Source organism: Choloepus didactylus, chromosome 12 (assembly GCF_015220235.1).
Source record: "Choloepus didactylus isolate mChoDid1 chromosome 12, mChoDid1.pri, whole genome shotgun sequence".
In the NCBI taxonomy this organism is placed as follows: Eukaryota; Metazoa; Chordata; class Mammalia; order Pilosa; family Megalonychidae; genus Choloepus; species Choloepus didactylus.
In genome coordinates this window covers 38033358-38056454 of record NC_051318.1, presented here as the reverse complement: position 1 = coordinate 38056454, position 23097 = coordinate 38033358, and the positions used below count along the sequence as shown (strand labels likewise).

The 23097-nt window shown below is 42.4% G+C and overlaps 1 pseudogene; it reads right to left on the bottom strand.

Annotated features, from left to right (window-relative positions):
• Positions 1 to 8563, bottom strand: part of LOC119506815 — a 48408-nt pseudogene extending 39845 nt beyond the window's left edge.
• Positions 8564 to 23097: the final 14534 nt, after the last annotated feature.

The following is a 23097-nucleotide window of genomic DNA, read 5'->3' as shown; positions in this document are numbered from 1 at the left end:
AGTCAGCTTTTCAGACTCCCTACTCTCAACTATGAGCAGACAGGCAAAAATCAGAAGACTTTTGAGTAAATCCACCATTTGAAAAATGTACTAAAAAGGAAGCTAACTAGAAAAAAGTCAACTTGGAAGAAACAGAGGCTATATAAGGGGAAGAAAACAACAACAAAAAACCCCTATGTTAGTAATCTAAAAGTTACAAAGATGCTGCAGTCATTAAATACAAGCTGGACACTATAAAAAGTAATTCAGAAAATTAAAAAGACCCTTTTGGTTAAAAAAAAAAAGGATGAGAGAAATTAAAAAAAAAATATGTGTCAGACTCAGAAAATAAGTTGAGGAAATCTCCAAAAAAAGAATGAAAAGAAAAAAATAAGTAGAAGAGAAATGATAAGAAAATTAAGATGTCAGTCAAGGAGTTCCAAAACTTAAATCATGTGAATTCTACAGAGAGCAAAGAAAATGGAAGGAGGAAAAAAAATTCATGAAAATGTCCTAGAATCAAAGGATCTGAACTCCCAGATTGAAAGAGTCCACTGAGTGGCCAGCGCAATGATAGAATGAACTCACACCAGGATACATCATCACGTAATTTCAAAATACTAGAGACCAAAAGATGATACTTACAAGCTTCAGAAAGAACATTCTGATACAACAGATTAATAATTAGAATGGCTTGGACTTTTCAATTGCAACATTGAAAGCTGAAAGACAATTAAGTGATGCTTTCAAAAATTCTGAGGTAAATGGCTTCCAACTAGAATTCTATACAGAGCCAAATGTCAAACAAATGGGAGGGTAGAAAAACATTTCAAACATTCAAGATCCAGAAAAGTTTTATTTCCCATGTTCCATTTCTTAGGAAGTTACTATAGGAAAGTGCCCCTCCCCAAAAGAATAAATAAAGATGATGTGGGATAAAAGATACAGGAGGTAGCAAAGTAGGGAGGTGAAGGGGAGCTCCCCCCAAAGAGGATCCCCAAGACGAATTTTAAAGGATTTTTCTAGAAGTCAGTTGTGCAGCCTCTAGATTGGAGTTCTTCAGAAAATTCCAGAAGAAACTTCTGCAAGATGATGACACTGATAGAACACACCATATTTGATTATATTGAAAGGAAATTTATGCAATTGAGGGAGATTTGGGAAAAGTAAGCAAATTGAAAAAAAACAATGATTAACTGCAAGTCAGACAAACTATGGCATTATCCAAGGAGGAAAAATCTTTCACAGTATACTACATGGCTTATGTAAAAATAACATTTACACAATCACAATGATGTAAGAGCGAATAATAATCTAACTAAAATCATTATATAGCTGTATTGGGTGGAAGAGGCCCTGGGTTTTACAGGGGGTGTGGATGACAGAGTGTGTGTAAAAGAGAGTTAAATTTTCACCTTCTATAGTAGGAAGTTAATATAAAAAAATTTCTAATGGAAAACCAACAAGTAGTTATATAAGCATGCTATTGAGTGATAACCAATCTGATGAAACAATTCAAAGTAGTGGCCTCTAGGGAGTGTTAAGTGGGGGTTGGGGGGTGGAGGATGGAGGATTGCTATTTTTCAAAATAAGTCTTGTTAAGATCTTTGACGTTTCCCTTCGTGCATGTATCGATTTGATTACAAAACTAATTTTTAAAAATATGTTATATTAGGACAGAGTATTCAAAATGATTGGGTTTGGATGAACATTTCTGTTCAAATGGGAGTGGAATACTTTTTTCTCTCAAAGCTTTAGTGGGAAAAGATAACTGTATGACTCTATTTTATAAAATAAACTTGAGGTCATAGATGACAAGCTGGTCTGCATACAATCCTGCAAAACTATTGATTAAGGGACCTGTGATCTGAAAACCTAGCACCACCATTTACTGTCAGGCACTGTGGGGAAGAACAAAGGAAGGGCTAAGCACAGAGCTGTTTTCCTATCTCTACTGCCAGTACCACATTGTTTTAGTGTCTGCCACCCTTTGATTGCTCTTTTTTATTGCAAAGAGATAAAATGTCCAGAGGCCAGCCAAAAGGCTTCATATGCACTTTAGTCTCTATTAAATGTCACACCCAAATTTGACTTTTGTCCCCATGGATTTCAACCTTTGGCCAGAAAGTAGGAAACAACTTCAGAAGCTTCCTGGGTCTGGGTCTGATGTAACTTGTTCAGCATTGGGGGGTGGGAGGCACTGGGAAGATGGGAGGGGGAGTAGTCCAGGAAAGTGAGGGGGGCGCTTGCAGGGTTCTGCAGAACTCCTGGAAGGAATTCCAGCAAATGGAGGGAACATTCCTACCTGTTGGTAATCTTTCCAGGGCAGAGAGAGAGGGACCATGGTGAAAATTTACTTTCATCTCAGTCCATGAAAGAATCCCATCACAATTTATTTTGAAACAAAATGGGCTCCAAGCAGCAGATTTATATGTACTATTCATAGTTCCTCTGTATGGATGTGCTGATATATCTCTGAGGAGGCCTTGGCCATCATACCTTTCTTGGGAAAGTGATCTAAATACAATGCATGTCTGTGCCAGGGCTTCCAGGTACTCGTGAGGATATTCCAGAGATCCCCTGTCTTGGTTTGCCTGAACTGCTGTCACAATGACCACAAACTGGCTTTGGCTCAACAATGGGAATTAGTCTTGCAGTTTCGGAGGTGAGAAGGTTTGCATCTTCCCAGGGTTGGTAGATTTCTGGTGCTGGCTTGCTGCAATCCTTGGGGTTCCTTGGCTTGAAGCCCTGCCCCATGTCATGGCAGTGTCCTCTCCTCTCTCTGCTCCTCAGGTTCTGCTGACTTCTGGCTTTTCCCTGTGGCCTTCTCTGACCCTGGCTTCTGGATTCTTCTTTTTATAAGGCCTCCAGTAATCTGGATTAAGGCCCACCCTGCTTCATTTGGCTACATCTTAACTAAAAATAACATCTTCCAAAGGTCTTACTTATATATGGCTCACACTCACAGGGATGCAAAATTAAAACTAAGAACATGAGTTTGCTGGTGTACATAATTCAACCTACTGGACCCACAAACCTTATTTTTTTCCAAAGCAAAGCAGGCACGTGTTGGTTCAAATTAACTAACATTTTTCATTTTCATAGATTCTTCCAGCAGGTCACATAAGAGCAAAAGCTCAGGGGGAAAGGAAAGGATGTGAGAAGCGTTTTGCAGTTTACCGAGATACGGCCACCAGCATCTTATTACACTTTTTTATTAAAAATAGCCCAGAGGAAATCCAAACCTTGCTTTAGAGATGTTTATGCCTAAATACACTTGGAAAATATACAGGAACACGAACATGTCCGTATTTTAGCTATATCACCATATTTATTATGTTAGTTACCATAGCTTCTAAGTGATACGTGATGCTTAGAAATTACATTTTTCCCAGTGAAGTTTCATCCAGGTTGGTGGGAAGCAGAGGTTCCAAGTGAAAATTCAGTTTTAAATAGTTGTCTTCAATGACTTATCCTATGTCTCCATGCACTTACTAGATCTAAAGTAGTCGTTCAAATAAGGCACATATTGAGTATCTTTAATCACAGTGGTTGCACTGTGTTTTTACAGTTTCTATTGTGCTTTCACACACAATCTCAAATGCTGTGGTTTTCAACCATGGCTGCTTATTAGAAAATTCTAAAATTGAATTTTCATAGAATTTAGAAAACAAACAGAGAGTCTGGTTCAAGTTGCCGCAGGTGAGGCCCAGGCATTTGTCTGAGAACTGAAGCTCTAATAGCTTTCCGTCACACATGGAATAAAACCCAAGGTTCTCATCAGGGCCCACAAGACCCTCCATCACCAGCCCGAGTCCCCTCTAGACCTCATCCCTTGCTCACTGCATTCCAGTTACAGGGCCTCTGCTGTTCCTCAAACACACCAACCACATTCCCATCTCAGGGCCTTTGCCCATGTTAGGACCCCTTCCAGAATAGTCTTCCCCCAGGTATTTGCAGGCCTTTGCTCAAATGTCATCTCCTCAGAGAGGCCCTCCCTGGCCATCAAAATTTCCAGCCCCCATCACTCTCTATCCCCTTACTCTATTTTTTCTTCATAGCACTTATCTGACATTATATGGTCATTTATTAGTTTTTCTGACCTAAAACAATGCCTGGAAAATAGTAGGTGCTTAATAAATATTTGTTGAATGAATGAACGAGGATATATGTAAAATAATGCAAACCCTGGCATGTAGAAAGTGCCTTATAAATGTGTGTTTCTTTTCCTTTCTCCCCATTTCTCCCAATGCAGATAAACTGGTTGCTTCCCCTCTCTGCCTTTTGCCAACCTTAGGAACCAGTGACCCCTGCTGGAATTTGTTGTTATCTGAGACCCAGAAAGATTAGAAGTTGGCCCACCATTGCCAGTCCCAAGAGTTCAACTTCTAGAAATATAAATAATCAGTATCTGATGAGACCTTCACATATGTGCTTATGAAAAATTCCTAGTAAGACATTTTCTGACGTTTACAAAAGCCTTTTGTTGTCACTTTCCCAAGAATGAGCTCTTCTGTCATCTAGTGGCCATGCAGGAGCATTTCCAAATGAGCAGATGGCAATGACTCAGTCAAAAGAAAAGTTCAGGGGCAGCTGGGCTTGCTCAGAACCACTTGGCAAAACACCTGCGGTCATTTGACCAGGCCCTGGTGGTATTCAGCTTCTCAGACTCCCACTTTTTAGGAACAGGAAGTGTCTGAGGTTACTGCAGTTGAGCAGCTTCTGCTAGAGGGGCAGCTGAGAGGCGCCTAAGGGTCACCTTCACAGAGCCTGACCCTTCCAGAACTTGCCCTCACTTAGGCACAGCCACCACCATTAACCCGGTGGGCATTCAGCCTGTATGCCTGTAAATTCCATGAGGCCAGGGCTCATCTATTTTGTATCCCCAGTATACAAAACACTAGTTAGCAGATAGTAGTTGCTGAACAAATATTTGTTATTGATGGAATGAAATGCGTGCATCTCTAGAGTACTTATCACAGGCCATGCACTCTTCCAAGCCCAGGACTTTATACGTGTCGTCTCATTAAATTAGGGTTACCAAATTGTCCCGGTCTTGAAATGGAAAGTCTTGTGTCCTGAGAACCCCTTCATTCCTGGACAAACTGTGCAGTTGGCCACCTCATGTTAAATTCATGCCACACCTCTGAGGCTCCAAATTTTAATAATTTGCCCATAATCACTCAGCTCCTAAGAGGTGAAATAGGGACTGAAACCCAAATCTTGGATTCTAAAATCTGCATTTCATCCACTACTCTATACTATTCCCTGAAATGATGTACAGTTCACCGTGGGCTGGGTTAGTTGAAACTCGCTCCCTCAAGTTCAAGGTGAGGGATGCTTCTCTCTCAGCTATAAGGGTAGCGAGGGATAGGAAGCGTCCTCAAGACCTTTGTAGGAAACCCATCAAGCAGTTAGAATGACGAAGGTGAGCTGAGAGAGAATAGAGAGCTCTCGCTCTTTCTCGCAGCTAAATCTTGCCATCTTTTAGGGACTGGAAGTTTATACCTAGACCTGGTAACTGAGAAAGCAGATGGAAATTCAGATTTCCTAGTTCCCAACTGTGGCTCCTCTTTCGAATCAACGACTGCTTCAGTCACTTCTCTCTCTCTCTGTTAGGTGCAAACGCTGGGTGCTTCCTCCCCGGGTGTGGGCACTCTTGTTGTGTGAGGGACAGAGGCGTGATACAGCCAGGTGCTTGTGTTTTTCTCCTTACTCGTTGTTGGATCTTGGGCAAGTTGCTTAACCCCTGTGTGCCTCATCTGTAATATGGGGGTGAGGCTTATCCTTACATCAGAGGGCTCTTGAAGAGTATTAAATGAGATAAGGTAATTTACAGCACTTGGAATAGGGCCTATGCCAGTTTGGATATTTTGTCCCCTAAGAAAAAGCCATGATCTTTTAATCCAATCTCTTGGGACATTGGGATTAGGTTGTTTCCATGGAGATGTGACCCACCCAACTGAGTGACACCTTTGATTAGGGTGTGACCTCTTGATTGACAGTTTCCATGGAAGTGTGGCCCTGCCCATTCAGCCTGGGTCTTGATTAGTTTTACTGGAGTGCTTTAAAAAGAGCCACCCAGACCCAGACGCTTGCTGACACTGATGCTTAGACGTGCTTGGAGTTGCAGACCCCTGATGTTAACGACAGCTTAAAGAGACATTTTGGAGAATGCCGTTTTTGAAACACAACCTGGGAGGTAGCAGACGCCCACCACGTGCCTTCTCGGCTAATAGAGCTTTTCCAGACGCCATCGGTGTTCTTCAGTGAAGGTACCCTCCTGTTGATGCCTCTGTTTGGACATTTGCATGGCCATACGTAAGACTGTAACTTTGTAACCAAATAACCCCCCTTTATAAAAGCCAATCCATTTCTGGTATTTTGCTTAAAGGCAGCATTAGCAAACCGGAACAGGGCCATACCGAAAGTGACACCTTTTTCCTCTTGTCTCCTGCATTCTGCTCATCAGGAAAACCTGCTAGCTCTACTTTCAAAGTGCACCGGGAATCCTGCCCACTTCCCACCACTTCACTGCTCTCCCCCTGATCTGAGCCCCCCTCCTCTCTCACCTGGAAACCTGCTTCCATGTGTGGCCCCTTTCAATTTATTCTCAATACAGCAGCCAGAGGATCCTTCCAAGACAGCAGTATATTGATAGGGACTTTTCTGCTCAGAACTCTGTGATGACCACTTGTCTTAGTATTAAAGCTGAAGTCCTTCCCACAGCCTTCAAAGCCACATGTGAACTACACCTTCCCCTTCCCCTTTCTGCCCTTGGCTCTCACTCCTGTCCCCTCACTCCCTCTGCCCCAGCCAGGCCGACCTCCTTACTGTCCCCTGAGGGTACCACATATGCTCCACCTTGGGCCTCTGCATGGCTGTTCCTCACTCAGCTGGTAAACTCTGTCTCCAGTAGCCCCATGACTTCTTCCCTCACTTCCTTTGTGTTTGCTTAAATGCTACCTTCTCACTGAGGCTTCCCTTGACCATCCTTTTAAACATTGCACCCCCTTTCCCTGCTCTATTGTTTGTATCCACAGCACCTAACACCTTCTAATATAGTATATAACTTAATATAATTTCCTTATTTATCACATTTATTGTTTAGGGTCTGAATGCCTTTGCTAGACTGTAAACATGCATGAAAGCAGGGCATTGGCTCTTTTTCTTCTTTGATGTATCTCAAGTGTCTGGAGCAGTGCCTGGTGCTCAGTCAGCATGTGTTGCACGCATAGCACAGAGTAAGTGCTTACAGTAAGCTACTGATATCTGCACACGTATCACCCAGTCCTGGGAAGGAAGCACTGTCTCTATTTTATGGGGGATAACTTTGGCTCTTGCAGCTACTCGCCCAAGGTCAGTTACAGAATTAAGAGCCAAGCTTACTGTTCTGATTCGGTCCAGCAGTCTTGCCACTGATCCACACCACAGATGAGTTGAGTATGAGATGCACGTGTTTCCATCAGAGTGCGTTTCTTCTCCCCAGGTGCTTTTACTGCATCGCCACCTGTCCTCTCCCATCTGTAGGCGATTTGCCCTTAAATCTCCTTTTCATTTCTCATGAAGCTTCACTTGCCTGAGGTACCCTCCTGGACTTCACTCCAGCCTGCTGTGCTGCACGTGTGTCTTCCTGCCGTGCCCCACACTGGTCACTGCTTTTGGTTTGGGGGCCACTACCCTGAGCTACAGATTCTGTTTCTTATGTTTCTTCTCATTTCATCTGTTTTGTAAGCTCTTTGAGGGAAGGGTGTATATGTATGTGTTGGTACGCACGTGCACACACGCATATATATAAACTGAGAGAAGTTTTTAAGGGATCCCTGTGGCTGCTTGTTGAGAATACATGGAGAGAGGCCAGGTGTGGAGGCAAGTTTTCAGGTGGGAGAGGAGGCCGAGTGGCAGACCAGGTGATGAGACTGTCACATTCCTTGCTTTGCCCACTGTAGGGCCTTCTTAAACACCCACTGGACACACATGGGGTGTGGCTTTTAGGAGCAGATGGTATGTATTAAAAATTCCTTTTTGAAAAAAGAAAGGAGAAAAAAAGAAAAAAGAATTCTCCAGGTTTGCAAACCAAAGCAAAGATCCAAAGTAAAGAAGACTAAAATTCAGGCTGAACAGCAGGGGGCAGCTGGGACTCACTGTCCCTGCTGGGAGGCATGACTTGGGGAAGGACCCCTGGGCCCGTTCCTGGGCAGCCGCAACAGCACAGCTGGGGAAAGCATGTTAAACTGGGTCCGTAACAGACAGCCCGCCCCTCCCTTCTCGCTCTGTCCTGTGCTGACGAGTGCTGCAGAGCTTCTTAGGAGTCACCTATGAAACAGAAACTGTTAAGGGAAACCCTTTCCTTGACTCAGCACTGAGGACAGGACCGTCGCCTGGTACAGAGGCCCCTGCTTGGGGCCCGTCCCTGGGTTCCCACAGAAGTAGGACGCTCTCAGGGCCCCTCACTGTGCTCCAGGACTTCAGCACCTAGAAGACCACGGCTGTTTGTTCCAGGGGCAGCAGAAGAGCAACCCGACAGGTTCCGCTCCTGTGGCTTCTGAATCTTCAAAGCCCTTTGGAGGTCTGGAGGTCTCATTGGAATAAGCCAGATGTGGTATCAAACAAAAGCTCTCGTGACTCAGAGCTGCCAGAAGTTAGGAGGATGCTGAAGAACAAGATCACAAGCTGTTTTCCTCATGCTACAGTGGGTGGAGGGGAGCTGTGTCCTCACTGATAAACGTGGGGTGTCCCTGGAGGTCCAGGCGATCTCCGCTCTGTGCCACTGGTCTGTGTTTGAGCCCGAGGACCCCTGACACACAGAGCCCTGTCTGCAGAGCCTGTCAGCCCTCCCAGTGCCCCGGAGGCCAGCTCCCTGCCTGGGGAGCATGGAGCAGGTCAAAGAATTGCTTTTCCTTCTTCCACTCTGATGGCCCTGCCACCGGGATGCCAGCCCTCTCCACCCTCCTGGAGGAACACTGACCTGAGGCTACGAATAGGGTGGGAACTGCTGGGTTCATGCACCCCACCTCCTCTGGAGGTCACAAATGTTGTGGGCTGATTTCTCTACCAAGCCTCAAAGGAACTTTTTGGTGGTAGCAGGAAGGAAGAGTGGGACAAGGAAAACAGATTGTTTAACTAACTGAAACCAAACTACCAGTATTAAATAAACAGGGCTTCTCAAAGGTCACTGTGCATGGGAATCACCCAGGAATTGTAAAATGCAGGTTTTGATTCCTTAGGTCATGAGTGGGCCTGAGAGCTGCATTTCTAACAGGTTCCCGGGTGCTGCTGCTGGTGATGGTGGGCTAAGAGCATAGTGTGAAAAGCAAGTACTAAAGAACCAGAAAATATGAGAAGTGGTCACTGTTGGGATCTTTTGAGATTACAGTAGAGTAAAACCAAATGTCTTAAGTCTGCAGCTCATAAGAGGAGCAGGTTTCACTCTAAAAGTCTGCAGCTCATAAGAGGAGCAGGTTTCACTCTAACTCATCCTTCAATATAATCAAGGAGATCTGTGATTGGATATTCTCAGTGTGCCCCCTGCCGGCACAGCTATAACAATACAGAGCCTGGTGTAGCTGTAGGAGTTTGGCTGTCACAAAGGCCAGAATTTGAACCCTGACTTGGGCACCTCTTGGCTGAGTGAGCTTGGGCAAGTGACAGAACTGCTCTGAGCCTCAGTCTCTTCATCTATAAAATGGGGCTAATATTGATACCTTGCACATAGATTATTTTGAGAATGAGATAATGCGTGTAAATTACATAATAAAGTGTTAGAATATAGAAAATGCTCAATTATGATAAAAATTGTTATATAAAGCTTGGAGACATGGACCCTGAAGACAATATAAAGTGAAGTTCCAGTGAATGATATTTTTCCAAGTTAATGGTTAATGGTTAATGGGAAGCAGCAGTGGTAAGGTGATTCAAGATATCAGTTAAAATACTGTTGGGTTTTAGCGTGCTTTGATGTGAGAAACTATATTTAGGTAATTATCTTTTCCCTGAACCCATGCTAAGTTTAGTTGAGTGTTCTCTGAACAGGAAAGAATTAGGCAAACCAGCACTGGACCAGGAGGAGGCAGTCAAGGGAGGCCTGGAATGCCCAAAGGAAGTTAGGCGGCTCATTTTAATTTGCCACAGCCAATCTGCCTTTTTGGACCCTTTCTCCTTTGTAAGTAGCTTGAACAATAATGAGACGGTACTGGCATGTCAACATCACTGCAGTATTTTGCTCATTCAGATAATCGTTCATTCTTTTGCTCAGAGTTAGCATGGAGTTTGTGACCACCCGTTAGGAATCATGTGATACCTTTTGTTGTACTAATTAACTTTGCCTTGCTTTTGCTTTGCCTCCACTTTACCTTTTAATCTGTTTTCTTTATGTTTTCATTTTATCTCTTTACAATCAATAGTAATCCTTATTATAGTGAGGAAGTGTCAATGTCCTCCAGTCAGAGAGCACCAGGAACATCCCTGCAGGTGAACAAGTTGGGTTTATTGCTCATCGCAACAATGAAGAACATGCTATAGGAACTGTGGGGACTGTGACTGTGAATCTTCATGAGTTTTATCCAGGAGGACGGAAGGTCATAGCAAGGGTAAAGCTATAATTGCCAAAGAAGCAGAAGTCACTCATAGTAGCCAGCAGAAGAGGATGTTTGGGATTATTGGGATGTGCACAGTGATCTTGTTTTTGTTTGTGCTCGGATAGTATTAACGAGTGATCTTGTTTTTTGTTTTATTTTTTTCATGGTCTCATAGTAATCACGTCTGATGTTGATATTTTGTGAGAATGTTTATGTTCAGCAGGAGGACACCGGGAATGCCAAGCCAGCTCCTAACGACTCTGACGCATAGCGAACGGTACCAGGCCAGCTCCCAGATGCCAGAAGAAAAGAAAGAAGTACCTCTGACTGTACCTGCTTCCAGCCTCCCCACCCTGTCCCTGTTCTTGCACTGCTTTCAGTCTTAAAGCAGGTTTGTTTTAGTGGATCAAAGAGATTATTAAACCATTGCTAGGCAAACACTGTTCAACATTATTATAATTCCTCCTATTAGAGACATGGATTTTTTAAATTCAGTTTTATTGAGATATATTCACATACCATACAGTCATCCACAGTGTACAATCAGTTGTTCATAGTACCATCATATAGTTGTGCATTCATCACCACAATCAATTTCTAAACATTTGCATTGCTCCAGAAAAAGATAAAAATAAGAATAAAAAAAAAGTATAAAGGAACACCCAAAACATTCTATCCCCCCATCCCACACTAATTTTCATTTAATTTTTGTCCCCATTTTTCTACTCATCTGTCCACACACTGGATAAAGGAAGTGTGAGCCACAAGGTTTTCACAATCACACAGTCACACCATGTAAGCTACATAGTTAAACAATCATCTTCAAGAATCAATGATACTGGATTGCAGTTCAACAGTTTCAGGTATTTCCTTCTAGGTATTCTAATACACTAAAGACTAAAAAGGGATATCCACATAGTGCATAAGAATAACCTCCAAAGTGACCTCTCAGCTCCATTTGAAATCTGTCGGCCACTGAAACTTTATTTTGTTTCATCTTTCTTCCCCTTTTGGTCGAGAAGATTTTCTCAATCCTATAATGCTGGGTCCAGGCTCATCCCTGGGAGTCATGTCCTGTGTTGCCAGGGAGATTTACACTCCTGAGAGTTGTGTCCCATGTAGCAGGGAGAGCAGTGGGTTTACCTGCCAAATGGGCTTAGAGAGGGGGAGGCCACATCTGAGCAACAAAAGAGGTTCTCTGGGATTGACTTTCAGGCACAGTTATAAGTAGGCTTAGCCTCTGCTTTGCAGAAACAAGCTGCATAGGGAAAGCCCCAACATTGAGGACTCAGTCTACCAAATTGGTAGTCCTCAATGCTTGCAAGAACATCAGTAATAACCCAGGTGGGGAAGTTTAATATTTCCACATTTCCCCCCTGTTCCTCAGGGAGGCCCTGCAAATACATTTTTATTCTCTGCCCAATTACTTTGGGATGTATTGAGATTTCACACTAACCTGTACAAACCAACCAGATCTCACTTCCTAGTCAAAGTTCCATGTAATTATGGTGTTTGAATAACCTGACTGTACAAGTTAAATTATTTAGTGTGCTACAGAAAATATAGATCCTGCACCAAATAAATATCTCTTTCCTTGGTCTTACATAGAAGTTGAAGTTTTATAACACAGTCATATCATCCTTTACTCTTTGGCCTGAATTGCCTTAGTCCTAAACAGATCCACTTCATTCATATCTCTAAATGAAGCCTGAACTCTTTTTCAGCTTTTTAAACATTTGCTGTATGAGGTAATACTGACATTTCTATCTCCTGAGCTCTAGCTCTGAGTCTCAGGTGTCACACAGAACCCAAAGTTCCAGAAACCAACCAGGTTATACACAAAGAGCTCATCATCTCAGAATTTATAGATACCATTACAACTCAGGCATAGATGTGACTGCTATAAGAACTTACAATCTAGAGACCTTTACAATAAGACTTCCCCTGATAACTTATGCTCTAAGATTCAATTCTCAGAGTTTACACATTATAGTTAGTCCATATTAGTAAGGCATTATAATGTTTGTCTTTTTGTTTTTGGCTTGTTTCATTCAAAATGTTGTCCTCAAGATCCATTCACCTAGTTCCATGCCTCACAGATTCATTCCTTGTAGTTGCTCAATATTCTATTGTATGCATACGCCACAGTTCACCATTTTGTTCATCAGTCAATGTACCCTTAGGCCACCTCCATCAATTGTAAATCGTGAATACTGACACCATAAACCCCAGTGTACCAATGTGCATTTGTGTCCCTGCTCTTAGAAATTCCAAGTATATACCCAATAATGAAGTTGGAGGACCTTATGGCATCCACATACTTAGCTTCTTGTGAAACCATGCTGTCTTCTGGGTAGGCTATACCATTCTACTTTCCTGGATTTTTTTTTTTTAAGATTTAAAATATGGACTTGTTAATGGAGCTGAACTAACACCATTGTCCACCTTCTCCTAATTGGGTTGAAAAGACCTTCTTGAGTATATTTTCCAAAACTCACCTAAGCCACAAGCTAAGAGAATACCATCCTATCCTCTGTTGCTTTGGTGGGTTTCTTATTAGTTCAGACAGATGATGTCCAAATTTCCCATAATTTTAATTTTACATTTTTAGAAGGGAAACTTCTGCATAAGAGGATAATACATAGATTATTACCAAATAAACTCTAGTTTATATTCTAGTATATTATTAGGGAGACTGAGAAAGCAAGGAAGTAGGTGGGCATGGAGGTAACAGTTTCTATAAAGGAAAATAATATCTTACACATTTGAATCTTTTGAGGAGACAAGATGTGGAGATGATTTATTTTTGACTTTTAATATGCCTGATTTAAGTCTGAGCAGTCAAATCACTCTAAGGAATATGCCTAGCTGCTAGGAGATTACAGTAAGAATAGTGCAATTAGAACCTCTTGCCATACAAATACAAACACGCAATGGGACTAGTGGTCATGCTTCTCAGCCTCATTCAAGTAAGTCCGGCAAGTGCCACTGGAAGATGCTGTGCTGGGCACTGGAGGTGCTTACACAATCCCTGAGAATGCTTTACCAAGGCAAGCATAGGTTTTCAATTCCAGGATTTCAACTTGAGTAAGTTCTGTGGGTAAATGTGGGGTAAAGCACAGATAATAATAGTCCCTGTGCCTTGAAGCTATTAGCCAGTGCTAAACCCCAAAGGGTAAGGTGGTGGACAAGATTAGTAATATGAGAAACAAGAAATATCTTATCTTATTCTTGGGTGTGATTCTAAGCCAAGATTATAAATATTCAGGAAAAGGATAACATAGAATCAGTAATCAAAGTGAGTAAATGTTCACAGTGAATTCTGTTAGTCAAGACTACAGTCAGCTGTGATCATATTAATCTGAGAATCCTCATTAAAAGGGACTAGAAAAGTGGCCTTCCAGAGTTTTCCAAACACCTTGGGAAGCCCTGCCATCAAGCCACTCCTGGAACTAGCGGATAAGCTTTTCCCTTGGTTTAAGAGGCAGTGCTAAGAGGGCCTGGATCTGGCAATGTTGTTGGGATCAGCTGACTTTCCACAGAGGGAAGCTGCTTAAGAGTAAGTTTAAGTCCTGTTTTTCTGAAACGTAACACACAACCTTGTTAGAAGAATTACCCATTGGGATGTTTACACTGCACTAGCACTCCTCACTCCCAAGCCAAGTGAGCCCCAACATTTAAAAAAAAATATGACCGTGCTCATTTTTTGTTTTTAATGATGTCCCTCAATGAACCCCACATTCCAGTCCTAACCTCTGTGTGATCCTCTCACTGGAGTGTGGGCTGTCCTTAATGGATGCCTTCTTACAAATAGAATTTGGCAGGAGTAATGGCAAGTCACTTTTTTTTTCCTTTTTAATTTTTATTGGGATTTTTCAGATACCATACAATTATCCAGAGATCCAAAGTGTACAATCAGTTGCCCCGGTACCCTTATACAGCCATTCATCCATCACCACACTTAATTTTTGTTCAATTTTTAGAAACTTTTCATTACTCCAGACAAGAAATAAAGTGAAAGATGAAAAAAAAAAAAGAAAGAAAAGAAAAGGAAACTCTATTCCTCTCCTATCCCTAACCAACCCCCCTCAATTGTTGACTCCTAGTATTGATATAGTACATTTGTTACTGTTTATGAAAAAATGTTGAAATACTACTAACTGTAGTATACAATTTGCAATAGGTATATATTTCTTCCCTATATTCTCCTCTATTATTAACTTCTAATTGTCTTGTCATACATTTGTTCTGGTTCATGGAAGAGATTTCTAATATTTGTACAGTTTATCATGGACATTGCCCACCATAGGATTCAGTTTTATACATTCCCATCTTTTGATCTCCAACTTTCCTTCTGGTGACATATATGACTCTGAGCTTCCCCTTTCCACCTCATTCATACACCATTCGGCACTGTTAGTTTTTCTCACATCTTGCTACCGACACCTCTGTTCGTTTCCAAACATTTAAGTTCATCCTAGTTGAACATTCTGCTCATACTAAGCAACCGCTCCCGATTCTTAAGCCTCGTCCTATATCTTGGTACCTTATATTTCCTGTTTATGAGTTTACATATTATAATTATTTCCTATCAGTGAGACCCTGCAATATTTGTCCTTATGTGTCTGGCTTATTTCACTCAGTATATTGCCCTCCAGGTTTTGTCATCAACCCATTTTTTTTTAATATGGTTTTGTTCACACACCATACATTCCATCCTAAGTAAATAATTGATGGTTCCCTGTATGGTCATATATTTATGTGTTTACCATCTTCACCACTATCTATATAAGGACATCTACATTTCTTCCACAAGGCAGGAGGGAGAGTCAAAGAAGGTGGAGAGGCAAAAGAAAGAGGAAAAAAAAATGACAGCTAGGAATCAGCAAAAGGAAAAATAACCTTAAATCAAAGTAGGGTCAAGAGTCAGATAACACCACCGATGTCAAGTGTCTAACGTGCCTCCCCTATCCCCCCTTCTTATCTGCATTTACCTTGGTATATCACCTTTGTTACATTAAAGGAAGCATAATACAATGATTCTATTAGTTATAGTCTCTAGTTTACGTTGATTGCATCCCTCCCCCAATGCCTCCCCATTTTTAACATCTTGCAATGTTGACATTTGCTTGTTCTCCCTCGTAAAAGAACATGTTTGTACATTTTATCACACTTGTTGAACACTCTAGATTTCACCAAGTTACGCAGTCCCAGTCTTTATCTTTCCTCCTTTCTTCTGGTGTCGCACATGCTCCCAAGCTTCCTCTCTCAACCGTATTCACAGTTATCTTTGTTCAGTGTACTTACATTGCTGTGCTACCATCTCCCAAAATTGTGTTCCAAACCACGCACTCCTGTCTTCTCCTATCACTCTATAGTGCTCCCTTTAGTATTTCCTGTAGGGCGGTGTCTTGTTCACAAAGTCTCTCATTGTCTGTTTGTCAGAAAATATTTTGAGCTCTCCCTCATATTTGAAGGACAGCTTTGCTTGATATAGGATTTTTATTGGTGGTTTTCCTCTTTCAGTATCTTAAATATATCTCACCACTTCCTTCTTGCCTCCATGGTTTCTGCTGAGAGATCCGCACATAGTCTTATTAAGCTTCCTTTGTACGTGATGGATTGCTTTTCTCTTGCTGCTTTCAGGATTCTCTTTGTCTTTGACATTTGATAATCTGATTATTAAGTGTCTTGGTGTAGGCCTATTCAGATCTATTCTGTTTGGAGTACGCTGAGCTTCTTGGATCTGTAATTTTATGTCTTTCATAAGAGATGGGAAATTTTCATTAATTATTTCCTCTATTATTGCTTCTGCCCCCTTTCCCTTCTCTTCTCCTTCTGGGACACCAATGATACGTACATTCTTGTACTTTGTTTCATCCTTAAGTTCCCGGAGATGTTGCTCATATTTTTTCATTCTTTTCTCCATCTGCTACTTTGCATGTAGACTTTCAGGTGTTTTGTTCTCCAGTTCCTGAGTGTTTTCTTCTGCCTCTTGAGATCTGCTGTTGTATGTTTCCATTGTGTCTTTTGTCTCTTGTGGCTTTCATTTCCATAGATTCTACTAGTTGTTTTTTTGAACTTTCGATTTCTCCCTCATGTATGCCCAGTATTTTCTTTACAGCCTCTATCTCTTTTGTGAAATAGTCTCTAAACTTTTTGAATTGATTCAGCATTAGTTGTTTAAATTCTTGTATCTCAGTTGAAGTGTACGTTTGTTCCTTTGACTGGGCCAGAACTTTGTTTTTCTTAGTGTAGGTTGTCTAGGCATGGTTTCCAAGAACAGAATAGGCTCAGGTCCCAGAGGGAAGAAATATTCAGTATCTGGTTTCCCTGAGTGTATGTCTTAGAAAATGGGTACACCCTGTGATGCCTCAGGTCACTGTGCTTTTCTGCCCAGCAGGTGGTGCCTGTTAGTCTATAATTCTTGACTGGTGTGAGGAGGTATGGCCGTGTTCCCCCAGGCTCTGGGGTCTGGTTCTGAATGGAAAGGGCCCTACCCTTTTCCTCTTAGAGAAGATAGACCCCCTACAGGGAGGTCATTAGCATTTCAATGGTCTCTCTCTCTGCTTGTGCTATCTCCACCCTTCTCTGAGTCACAGCACTGGGAACTGAAAATGGCTGGGGCTTTCTCCACTGCGCTGAAAAAGAAACAGATAGTCCCCTTCAGACCTAGTCCAAGGCAACCCTCTGGCTCTCCTAGGTCAGTCATCACCCAAAGCCTCTGTCTGTTTTTTGGGGATTCGTACCGGTAGTGAGCAGTTCACACTCGCTACTTAAAACCCCAGTTGGAGCTCAGCTGAGCTATATTCACTTGCTGGGAGAGAGCTTCTCTCTGGCACCACAAGGCTTTGCAGCTCGGGCTATGGGATCTCCCGATTTGGATCCGCAGTTTTTACTTACAGATTTTATGCTGTGATCTCGGGCATTCCTCCCAATTCAGGTTGGTGTATGATGAGTGGACGGTCTTGTTTGTCCCCCTGCAGTTATTCTGGATTATTTCCTAGTTGTTTCTGTTTTTTTTTTTTTAGTTGTTCCAAGGGGACTACTTAGCTTCCACTCCTCTCTATGCCGCCATCTTCCCTCTACAGCAAGTCACTTTTGAGACCATATTATGAAAAGACTGTGGCCTGTCTTGGGGCTCTGTTTTGTTTTCTCTCACATCACTTGTCCTGGGGGGCCCTGGCTGCCTTGTCCTGACCACCTGTGGAGAGGCCACATGGTTGACCCTGCTCATTTTTGGTGGGGGGAGGGCATCTAAGCCACACCAGCCCAATCAGATTCTCCTACGTGTTTGGATTTGGAATTTAGCTCCTTAATCTGAACTACACTGTGGGATAGCCACTCTCAACCATGGGAATGGTTTAGCAGAGAAAGTTGGTTTGTGAAGAAAGAAAAGTGAAGCCTAAGCATAGAGGGAAGCAGATCAAGAGAGAAAGAAATGAGTTCTGGTGGAATCTTAGTATTTTCCAGAGGCATTTCTGTCCTTGAGTTCAAGGAGTCACCCCTTTTGCATTGTAAAAACTCTCCCCTTTTTGCTCAAGCTAGCTGGAGTTGGGACTCATTGCACAGTGGAATTGCCTGGGAGCTTAAAAACAGCTGGATTCCTAGGCTGCACCTTAGATCAATTAAATGAGGATCTCTGAGCATTGGACACAGGCATTGGTATCTTTTAAAGCTTCCCAAGAGATTCCATTATGCAGTCAAGTTTGAGAATCTCTGGCTTATGAGAAGGTATGGGACTGGGAAGGTTGGGGGTGGGACACAGACCCAGGCAGTCAGAATCTGACTAAGACTGCTGTGCTAGTAATTTGCTAATCCTGTGAGATCTGGGGTTGGGGTTCAGGGGCCAGGATGAGACACCCACCGTGCAACATTTCTGTATAGGAAGGTGTTCTAGTTTGCTAATGCTGCCAGGATGCAAAACACCAGAAATGGATTGGCTTTTATAAAGGGGGTTTATTTGGTTACACAGTTACAGTCGTTAGGCCATAAAGTATCCAAGGTAATGCATCAACAATCAGGTACCTTCACTGGAGGATGGCCAATGGCATCTGGAAAACCTCTGTTAGCTGGGAAGGCAAGTGGCTGGCATTTGCTCCAAAGTTCTGGGTTCAAAATGACTTTCTCCCAGGACTTTCCTCTCTAGGTTGCTGTTCCTCAAAAACATCACTCTCAGTTGCTCTTGGGGCATTTGTCCTTTCTTAGCTTCTCTGGAGCAAAAGTCTGCTTTCAAAGGCTGACTCCAAAATGTCTCTTATCTGCAGCTACTCTCTCAGCATCTGTGCATTCTTCAAAGTGTCTGTCTTAGCTGTAGCTCCTCTTCAAAATGTCACTCTCAGCTGCACTGAGTTCCTTCTGTTTGTCAACTCATTTATATGACTCCAGTGATTTAATATAGACCCACCCTGAATGGGTGGGGTAACACCTCCATGGAAATTATCCAATCAGAGTCATCAGCCACAGTTGGGTGGGGCACACTTCCATGCAAACAACCTAATCCAGACATTCCAACTTAATCCCCACTAATATGTCTGCCCCCCACAAGATTGCATCAAAGAACATGGCTTTTTCTGGAGGACATAATATATACAAACTGGTACAGAAGGGTATGCACAGGAGAGGGAAGACACCTCACAATGAAAAATGAGCCTGCACATTCTCTGCCTGCCTGTGCTGCCAGCCCAGGGGCATGGCTGCCTTCCTCACCATTTCAGCTCTACTGATCATTAAACACTGGCAATGAGAGGCTGGTTTGTGTGTTGACTGGGAGCCTGGGCTCTGAAGACTGTGGTGTTCAGAATCCAGCTTCTGCCAGTTGCTGACTGTGTGGCCTTGAGCAGGTTACTTGGTCACTCTGTGCCTGTTTTCTTCTCTGTAGAATGGGATAATAATAGTAATGTACACTGTAGGGCTACTGCAAGGATTGCATACTTGGACACTTAATGCAGTAGAATGTTTTGCACTATCAAGTGTTCAATAAATGTTAACTGCTATTTTTTTTATTATTAAAAAAAATGAGGCCGCAAAACAATTCCAGAATGCATGACAAAAATCTGTGGCTAGAGGAGGTGGGGCAAGATGGCAGCATAGGGAGGTGTGGAATTTAGTTAGTCCCCTAGAACAACTAAATAGCCAGGAACAACTAGTAAATAATGTGGAATAAATGTTAGGAAGACTTCTGTGACTGGACAACATCATACGCCAGTCTGGAATGGGTGGAATGGCTGAGATTGCAGCATAGAACTGTAAGCAAAGCTCCCAAAGTGTGAAGCTGGCACCTCTCCCCAGCCATCCTGGCAGGCTGATTTGGAACATGTGGGAAGAAGAAGCAGTCCCTTCCATGAGCACAGGAATGTAGCTTACCTAAGCTCCAATTGCAGTTTTAATTAACAAATTTGGACAATTGAATACAAGCTACTAGCACAGACAAAGCTGGAGTAAGCAGGAAAGGAACCCAGAGGTTTCTCCTGGCAGAGAGGAGGTGGAGCTGATGGGAAAAATACATAAATAAATAAAAACAGGGGCTTTTGAAGTCAGCTGAGCTCAGAACACTACAAAAAGGCTGTGTCCCAAGAAAAGGAGCATACAGAACTGGGTAACTCTGGTTCTTACCTGGTGAACTGGAGGGCTGGGGACTGGTTCTGAAAAGGGGACTTCCTCCTCCCCTCTTTTCTAAGTAGCTCATTAGAGAAAGCCTCAGGCATTTTCAATTGTCATCACTGAACCAGGCAAGGCTGGAGTTAAGATAGAGAGTCAAAGGAAAAACTCAAGTGTAGAAGATAATTCCCTAAAGGGATTATTTTCCCTAAGAAAAGGGGGGGCCCATCTCAAGTGGTGGCCCTCCCTCAGAGAACTCAGACTCCAGGGCATGGGAAAAAAACAAAAAACAAAAAAACAGAAAGAGTTTACGCTTGTCTTCTGACACCCTCATCCCCTGGTTGGGACAGGGTCCACTGAGAATTAAAGGCCACAGTGCTTCTTTACCCCAGTGGGGAGCTGTGGGCTGACAAGCACCACCTGCTGGGCAGGATAGGAAAACAGTCTAGAGGCCTCACAGGAAAGTCTGACAACCTTCTGGGTCTCATCTTCAGGGAAACCTGATACAGATTACATCCTCCTGAGACCAGGGCCTGTCTGGTCTTGTAAAATCTTATTGGGGTAATCAAGGAAAACAGATGCCTAGACAACAAAAAACTATGAATCACACCAGGAAAAACAAAGATATGGCCCAAAGGAACAAATTTACACTTCAGATGATATACAGGAGTTGAAAAAACTAATTAAAGATCTTCAAACAAATATGCTAAATCAATTCAAAAATCAAATCAATGAGTTAAGGGATGATATTGCAAAAAAGATGAAGGATAAAAAGAAGACATTGGGTGAACATAAGGAAGAACTTGCAAGTTTGAAAAAACACTTGGCAGAACTTAAGGGAATGAAAGTCACAATAGAAGAGATGAAAAACACAATGAAGACATAAAATAGCAGATTTGAAGAGGCAGAAGAAAGGATTCATGAACAAGAGGATAGGGCATCTGAAATCCTACACACAAAAGAAAAGCTAGGGAAAAGAATGGAAAAATATGAACAGGGTCTCAGGGAATCGAAGCACAACATGAAGTGCACAAATATATGTGTCATGGGTGTCCCAGAAGGAGAAGGGAAGGGAAAAGGGGCGGAAAGAATAATGGAGGAATGGATTACTGAAATTTTTCCATCTCTTTTGAAAGACGTAAAATTACAGAGCCAAGAAGCAAGTGTACCCCAAACAGAATAGATCTGAGTAGACCGACTCCAAGATACTTAATAATCAGATTACTTTATTTGGACTTCTACCTTCCAAACTGTGAGCCAGTAAATGTCTGCTGTTTAAGCTATCTGGGGTATTTGTCACAGCAGCCCTGGCAAACTAAGACATGCATACATTGAAAGGCTCCTCAAAATATTTCAACTTTTAGATGTAAGCTATGAAGCCCTGATATTTCCAGTGTCCTCTCCAGATACTACCCCAGCTGTCCCCAACCCATGTTGGATTGCACTTTAACACTCATTCAATGTTCAAGTCTTGTGTATTATTTTGTTTATATACTTCTATTTTAGCCTGGAATTTAGAGAAAGGCATAAAGAAAGTCAAGGAAATGAAGTCAAGGAAAGGGCAGATGATCAGAAGTTATTGATCTGGTCCTACAACCCCCACTCCAAAACCATGACAAATATCATTTTCAGAAGTCCTGCATCTAGAAGACTTGTGCTATCAACTGCCAGTCTTTCTTGTGCTTGGAAGAAGTGGTCAAATAAATAGCTGGGGGGAGAATTCTCTGAAAACTCAGCCCTGATTAGCAAAGCCCTTTAAAGGCCAAAGAAGGTCATGTATGTGTCATTTCCATCCATATACAAAGCAAACTACAGGGTTAGAGTCAGAGTAGGTTGAGGGGGCAGGGAAATGTTTCCTCATTCAAATATTTGGAAGCCTGTCGTATACCAAGCACCCTCAAACAAAGGACTTTTGAGAACTTAGATTGTCCAGTATTCTCTTTACTTAATAGGAGAGGAAAATGAGATCTAAATGTCAAAAGTGGCCCAAACTCACACAGTCGCTATGTGCTGGTTTGAATCTATTATGTCCCCTACAACAGCCATGTTCTTTAATGCTATCTTGTGGGGGCAGACTTACTAGTCTTTTGATTAGGGTGGAACCTTTTGATTGAATGTTGAGATGCGACCCACTCAGCCGTAGGTGAGAACTTTGATTAAATTATTTCCATGGAAGTGTGGACCCCACCCATGCAGGGTGGGTCTTGATTAGTTCACTGGAGTATTCAAGAGAGCTCAAGAGCCGATGCTTATGCTTGGAGATGCTTGGAGAAGGATGTTTGGAAATGCTACGTTAAGAGATAAAGCCCAGAGTTTGCCTCGGAGAAGCTAAGAGAGGACTGCCAGACGCTTAGAGAGAAATGCCCTGGGAGAAAGAAGCAAGGACACAAAGGAGTTGAGAGAGAGGAGCAAAGAGAGAAGCCCAGAGACATTCTGGAGAAAGCTATTTTGAAACACAACCAGGAGCAAAGGACCAGCAGACGCCAGCCACGTGCCCTGACAGAGGTGTTCCAGACATCATTGGCGTTCTTCAGTGAAGGTATTCTCTTGTTGATACCTTAGTATGGACAGTTTTATGGCCTTAGAACTGTAAATTTGTAACCTAATAAATTCCCTTTATAAAAGCCAATCCACTTTTGGTATTCTGCATAATGGCAACTCTAGCAAACTGGAACAGGTTATTAAAAGAGTTAGGATTAGAATCAGATTATTTCTCTTTTGATTATTGACAAGAGTGAGGCAATGAACATTGAATGCACATCATTGTAACTATTGGTTTCCCCATCTAAGGAAAAACACGTAAATTACAGGGTAGACATGCCACCGAGCAGAGTGGCCAAATTAGTAACCGCTTATATCCAGTCTTTCACACCATTTGTTAATTAGACAATCATACCCTGATTAAACTTCAATAGTGTTCAGTTCTCTGCCTCTTGAATCT